The sequence below is a fragment of the Oncorhynchus nerka genome, unplaced genomic scaffold (genome assembly GCF_034236695.1).
Source record: "Oncorhynchus nerka isolate Pitt River unplaced genomic scaffold, Oner_Uvic_2.0 unplaced_scaffold_4085, whole genome shotgun sequence".
Lineage (NCBI taxonomy): Eukaryota > Metazoa > Chordata > Actinopteri > Salmoniformes > Salmonidae > Oncorhynchus > Oncorhynchus nerka.
Genome location: NW_027037209.1, coordinates 6,848 through 14,128, shown reverse-complemented (window position 1 = coordinate 14,128; position 7,281 = coordinate 6,848). Strand labels below are relative to the sequence as shown.

General features: G+C 46.8%; 1 pseudogene; it reads left to right on the top strand.

The window, feature by feature from the left end:
* Nucleotides 1–300: 300 nt before the first annotated feature.
* Nucleotides 301–6,525, top strand: LOC115115254 (chondroitin sulfate synthase 1-like; annotated as a pseudogene).
* Nucleotides 6,526–7,281: the final 756 nt, after the last annotated feature.

Sequence of the window (7,281 nt, the reverse complement as noted above, 5' to 3'; positions counted from 1 at the left end):
TGTGAGGATTGTGAGCGGTGTGGTATGGAGGCTTAATGAATGTGAAAAATCATTCTGAGTCTTAACTGCTGAAGGAGACATGGAAGACAAAAGTCAGGTCGTTAGAGGTGGTAATGATGGGGAAGCCATGGGAGAGAGGGAGGTCAACATCCTGACTGGCTGACTGGCTGCAGTGCTGATGTCTACTGCCTCACAGCTGGGCACTCAGAACAATCTGACTTGGCCTACCTGCTGGGGTACGTCTCAGTACTCTGAAGTGGCTCCTTCTAATCTTCCTCCTTTCATTTGGCCACCTCTCAGAGCAGATCTTCGTTTGGCCACCTCTCAGAGCAAAGGAGAGCAGATCTTCGTTTGGCCACCTCTCAGAGCAAAGGAGAGCAGATCTTCGTTTGGCCACCTCTCAGAGCAAAGGAGAGCAGATCTTCGTTTGGCCACCTCTCAGAGCAAAGGAGTGGAGATCTTCATTTGGCCACCTCTCAGAACAAAGGAGAGGAGATCTTCATTTGGCCACCTCTCAGAGCAAAGGAGAGCAGATCTTCGTTTGGCCACCTCTCAGAGCAAAGGAGAGGAGATCTTCGTTTGGCCACCTCTCAGAGCAAAGGAGAGGAGATCTTCATTTGGCCACCTCTCAGAACAAAGGAGAGGAGATCTTCATTTGGCCACCTCTCAGAGCAGAAGAGATCTTCATTTGGCCACCTCTCAGAACAAAGGAGAGGAGATCTTCATTTGGCCACCTCTCAGAACAAAGGAGAGGAGATCTTCATTTGGCCACCTCTCAGAACAAAGGAGAGGAGATCTTTATTTGGCCACCTCTCAGAGCAGAAGAGATCTTCACCCCCCTCCCCCTCCCCCTCCCCCTTAAAAAGACCTAGGATCTTCACTATTGTAAACCTCTCAGAACAAAGGAGAAGAGAATTTGTAAGTCGCTCTGGATAAGAGCGTCTGCTAAATGACTTAAATGTAAATGTAATTTGGCCACCTCTCCGAGCAAAGGAGAGCAGATCTTCATTTGGTCACCTCTCAGAACAAAGGAGAGCAGATCTTCATTTGGCCACCTCTCAGAACAAAGGAGAAGAGATCTTCATTTGGCCACCTCTCAGAACAAAGGAGAGGGGATCTTCATTTGGCCACCTCTCAGAACAAAGGAGAAGAGATCTTCATTTGGCCACCTCTCAGAACAAAGGAGAAGATATCCTCTCCATGTCACTGACTTCTCCAATGTATGGAAGGAGATGATGGGAAGGAGAGATGGAGAGGAAGCCACTTTATAATATAAAGATGCACCCACTGGTTTGGTGTCCAAAGAGGGCTATTTGCCAGTCACTTCTCAGAACCAGTGAAACATGGACACGTGTAGGGGTTGACTACTGCAACAATCTTTTTCTTAGATCTTATTTTCTATGCTCGTTAAATAAATGTGTGTAAGGCTGCCATGTGATAGCCCCCTTGGTTCTGATGTAATAGCCTACCTGACCCCTCACACTCTAAAGCTTGGGGTTTGCTCAAGATTTCCATTGATCAGACTGCTTGATTTTATGGTTGGCCACGTTCCAACTCCTCCTAGGTGCAGGAAGGCAGGGGCAGAGCCCATGGAAAAGCAAAGAGACTTATTCACTGAGTTCTTGTGACCAGCCGTACTTACACTAGTTAGGTATCGCTTTATAAAACTATCAGGCCTGGCCTCTATACCGATCCTGTCCGATTCTGTATTGCCTTTCCCCAGGGGACTGGGTTTGTGGCTGCATTCCAGAGCCGTCCTTCTCAAAATTGGAGGCCTTTTTTCTGAGCGGTGTCTGTCTTTCGCAAATAGACCTCTGAGGACTCCCTTCATTGGATTGGTCAACAACACAGACCCTTCCTTCTTGGCCACGCTTGAGTCACTGCCAATATGGGCCTCAGCAGCTGTCCCACAGTTTACTCACAGGGCCCCCTGTGATTGGGGGAACATTAGGTTTGTAAAGCCTCAACAGGTTTGCAGTCAACACTCATGGAACCGTCGAGGCTTACCCGCTCCCTGGTCAATATTTGAGGGCTCTGTAAGCTCGAGCTCACCTCCAGAAGGCATTCCTTGAGCCTGTTCTAATTTGCACTTTGCATTAGCAGCAGGACGTCTGATAAAAATAACATCTCTGTTGGGCTGCAGGAGTTTACATTCATATAGACATCCAGTGGAGCAGTATACAAGTACAGGCAGCGGAGAGGGGTCAACAGGGGTCACAACTGTGTTGTGCAACTTGTTTTTGCTATTCACATTTTAGAGGGCAGAATGTTTTCTGTCCTAAAGCGCGCTCTGTATGCGTTGTGCTTTTGTACACTCCCACACAGGGCCTAGTCTATATAATGCATGAGTGTTCTATTGTGCCATATTGTGTTTATTGATATAACCTCAGCCGTTGTCTCCTCTCTTCTCTCCCCAGATGCAGCAGCTGTTCTATGAGAACTACGAGCCCAACAAGAAGGGATACATCCGCGACCTCCACAATAGCAAGATCCACCGGGCCATCACCCTGCACCCCAACAAGAACCCGCCCTATCAGTACCGCCTGCACAGCTACATGCTCAGCCGCAAGATCGCCCAGCTCCGCCACCGCACCGTCCAGCTCCACCGTGAGATCGTCCAGATGTGCCGCCACGGGCAGCCGAGCCCAGCCGAGAGGACCTGCAGCTGGGCATGCCTCCATCCTTCATGAGGTTCCACCCTCGGCCCGCGAGGAGGTCCTGGAGTGGGAGTTCCTGACGGGCAAGTACCTGTTCTCCTCGCCTGACGGCCAACCCCCGCCGGGGAATGGACTCCTCCCAGCATCTGGCCCTGGATGACATCATCATGCAGGTGATGGAGATGATTAACGCCAACGCCAAGACGCGGGGACGAGTGATCGACTTCAAGGAGATCCAGTACGGCTACCGGCGGGTCAACCCCATGTACGGGGCGGAGTACGTGCTGGACCTGTTGCTCCTCTACAAGAAGCACAAAGGGAAGACCATGACGGTGCCGGTGAGGAGACATGCCTACCTCCAGCAGACCTTCAGCCAGATCCAGTTCAGAGAGGAAGAGGAGATGGACGACAAGGCTCTCGCCAGCAGCATCAACCAGGACTCTGACTCCCTGTCCTTCCTCTCCAACTCCCTCAAGATGTTCGTGCCCTTCAAGCTGTCCAGCTCTAGCCAGGACCAGAAGGAGCCGAAGGAGCCTAAGGTCAACATACTGGTGCCGCTATCCGGACGCTACGACATCTTTGTCCGCTTCATGACCAATTTAGAACGGGTGTGCCTGATCCCCAACCAGAACGTCAAGCTGCTCATCCTCCTCTTCAGCACCGACAACAACACAGAGCGGGTCAAGCAGGTGGAGCTGATGAGGGAGTACCACATCAAGTACCCCCGTGCCGAGATGGAGATCCAGCCCGTGTCGGGCTCCTTCTCCCGGGCCTTGGCTCTGGAGGTGGGCTCGGCCCACTTCTCCAACGACTCGCTGCTCTTCTATTGCGACGTGGACCTGCTCTTCACAACCGACTTCCTCAAGAGGTGCCGGAGTAACACGGTCCTGGGGGAGCAGACCTACTTCCCCATCATCTTCAGTCAGTACGACCCCAAGGTGGTTTATGCCGGTAAGGTGCCCAGTGAGAACCACTATGTGTTCACCGCCAAGACGGGTCTGTGGCGTCACTACGGCTTCGCATTGTCTGTGTTTACAAGGGCGACCTGGTCGGGCCGGGGCTTCGACACCTCCATCCAAGGGTGGGGTTTGGAGGACGTGGACCTCTTTAACAAGTTTGTCCAATCAGGGATCCGGTTGTTCCGGAGCACGGACCCGGGATCATACACGCTCACCATCCAGTAGTGTGCGACCCAACCTGGAGCCCAACCAGTACAAGATGTGCCTGGGCTCCAAAGCCCCTCGCCGCACGGCTCGACACAGCAGCTGGCTGAACTGTGGCTCGAGAAGAACGACCACGGCTTCCGGAAGGTCGGGAGCTCAAATAACGAATCCCTCAGGACAGCGTGAGAAAGCACTCCGGCCAGGACTGACAAAAGCAGTATGTGGAGTCCCCCAGGCCTGGGTGTCTTTCCCTCTTCCCATTTGTCTTAGCAGCATTTTTAACTACCTAATTTATTTTTTACAGAAACAAAAAAGACTTGGATATATTTTGGAAATCTGCTTTTTTTAAAGAAAACACGTGAACGTTGAACTGACTGAGACAAACGTGACTGTAGAAGATGTTTTCATTAATGCTGAAAAATAAAGCATCTCGATGAGGAATATTCCTTTGGATGAGCCTACCATAACTCTGGACGCAAGAACAACGTGCTCTGATGTCTTATTCTACCAGTCTAGTAATAAAGACCATTCTGTGTTATTTGTACAGTAACCTTGTCTCAAGGTTGTTGCACATATAAGCCTGGGATTTCAACAATTCAAAGTTTGCCTTAGTGGGAGTGACCATAGAATTCTATGGCAGTGACCTACTGAGTCAAGTACCTGTCATCATTTCATTTGAGCAAATCACACGACTGTGAGGCGTGTTATGGGAGATGATTGGTTGGTAGATTAAGCCAATGCGCCAGGAGTTTTTCACAGTCATTCTGTATTGACTAACGAAGGCCAAGTTTGATGCGTTGGTCCACCAGACTCTTCCCATTTGGGCGAAAGTGTCTGGGAGCTACATGATCTATAAAGAGAGTATGGGGGGGGGATATGGTGACATTCGGGGTTATATTATGTGTACCTCAGTGATGTGCATGTACAAGCTCTTTAAAAGGTGTAGCGTTTGTCTTGTGGGTGGAGAAGATGGGTGTTGTCATCTTCACAGACCAGCAGTGCTCTAAATGGAACTGTACTCTTGATTGTGAATGTTTACAGGAGGTTGATATGAACAAACATTTCATCATTGAAGAAGGTTGATTTTAGATGAAAAACCATTTGAATTAAGACTAAAGGACCATTTTGATTCCTTTTCATTTGTTTATAATACAGAATAACACTGTTGTTTTTTTCAATTGATTTTAGATTTTTCTTTTTATTTACTTCTGTGAACACAACTGCTGGATTTAATATCTGCAATTCATCCTCCGCTGTCTAATTTATTGAATTTGCAGTCTCCATTCTGTGTTACCTGACTGTTGGAATATGTATATTAGAAAAATTGTATACCCATCTGTTGTTGGATTGTTGTTTTTCCATTTTCTTTTTTGTTTCTCTCAAACTCATCTGATTACCAAAGAGTTTTTGCACAGTGTGTTTTAGGTGTTGTGTGTCATGTTGTTTTCTAGGAGGTGCAGGCACAAACATGACATGTCCCGTAGATGAAGAGGTATAGTGAGTCAGGAAGCACCAGCTCTTTGCTCTCATGAGGAATCTAAGGCCTCTATCAAACTAGTCATCCAGATTTAGGAACAAAGGAAGGGGAACGTCAGGGGATGCTGTGCTCCTTCATAGAACTAGAAGGAATTCTAAATAATTTTAGAACCCTTGGAGTGAATTCCAGAACCTTCTCAGCACCCATTGGTACAATGAATTAGAATAGAACTCTTAGAATGAAATCTGATTTTATACTGAACAAAAATATAAATGCAACAATTTCAAAGATTTTACTGAGTTACAATTCATATGAAGGAATCAGTCAATTGAAATGAATGAATGAATTTACGGATTTCACATGACTGGGAATACAGATCTGTACCTTAAAAGAAATGGGCCTCACAATGGTCCTCAGATCTCGCCACGGTATTTCTGTGCATTCAAATTGCCATCAATAAAATGCAATTGTGCTTGTTGTCCATAGCTTATGCCTGTCCATACCATAATCCCATCGCCACCATGGGGCCCTCTGTTCATAATGTTGACATCAGCAAACCTCTCACACACATGATGCCATACAAGTGGTCTGCGGTTGTGAGGCCGGTTTGACGTACTGCCAAATTCTCTAAAAACGATGTTGGAGTCGGCTTATGGCAACAGTCAGCATGCCAACTGCATGTTCCCCAAAACTTGGGATATCTGTGGCATTGTGTTGTGTGACAAAACTGCACATTTTAGAGTGGCCTTTTATTGTCCCCAGCACAAGGTACACATGTGTAATGATCCTGCTGTTTAATCAGCTGGAAAAGGAGAAATGCTCACTAGCAGGGAAGTAACCTTTTTGTGAGTATGGAACATATCTGGGATATTTTATTTCAGTTCATGAAACATGGAACCAACACTTTACATGTTGCGTTTCTATTTCTGTTCAGTGTAGAACTCTGAGAATGAATTATCTGGTCCCTGTCCATATAGCTGTCTATTTAGGAGAATGTCTTCTGTGCAGCAGCACTCCCCTGGTTTAAAGGTCTCCTCTACTCCACACAGTCTTTAAGCCCAAGAGAAGACTGGGTCCGCTACACTTGGAGCAGGAGGGACAACTGTGCTCTATCATAATAGTCTTGGTTTTCTGGGGATTTTTAATATTTCTGTTGTTCATTCAGCCCTGTCCAACTGGGAAAGGTTTTATATTTAAGAAATAAAATGAAAAATGTTTATCAAAAATGCTTTTGTTGTGGTGGTGTACTTGTTTTAGATAGGCATTCATTGACCATGTGGCCATTTTAAATGATGACCGTTGCATTTTACAGGCAAGGCATGTCAAGACATAACAATAGTAGTACTAACTTTGGTGATGACTGTCAAAGCTTGAATTTGACAAATTAGAGTAGGATCCATAAATGTACCCTGGTCCCCAGATCTGTATATTCCATCATGTCAACTCCTTGACAATGAGTTGGCATGATGGCATAAACTGATCTGGGACCAGGCTACCATAAATGGGCCTGGACAAGAGATTTGCTCAGCATACGTGTTTGCTTAACATATGAATACTCATATGATAACCCCGGTGTATTAAATTCCCAGCCTGGCTTCATAACATCATGGCCACCTAATCATCTCTTGCCTCCTCATAACCCTCCTCTTCATTATGAAAGCTGGTGACTGGCATGCTTTCTGGGGCCACATGGCTCCCGTGCATCGCCCAGGTGGGGGCAGCACGTTAATAGTGGATGGGAGACTTCTGCTCCTGCTTTGAGCACATCTAGAAAAGCAACATAATCAAATCTATTATTTTTGTATTATTATTTAGGAGTAAATGTATTATCAAAGTGTACTGTATGTTCTCATGGACAGAAGTGCCCTGGAGTGAGGCTGCCTGGAGGAGACTAGAGTTTGTTTTATGAATCTCCTCCGAGAGACAACTGAAACCAGGACATTATTAAGCCTATTTTCCAAATGGCACTCTATTCCCTACATAG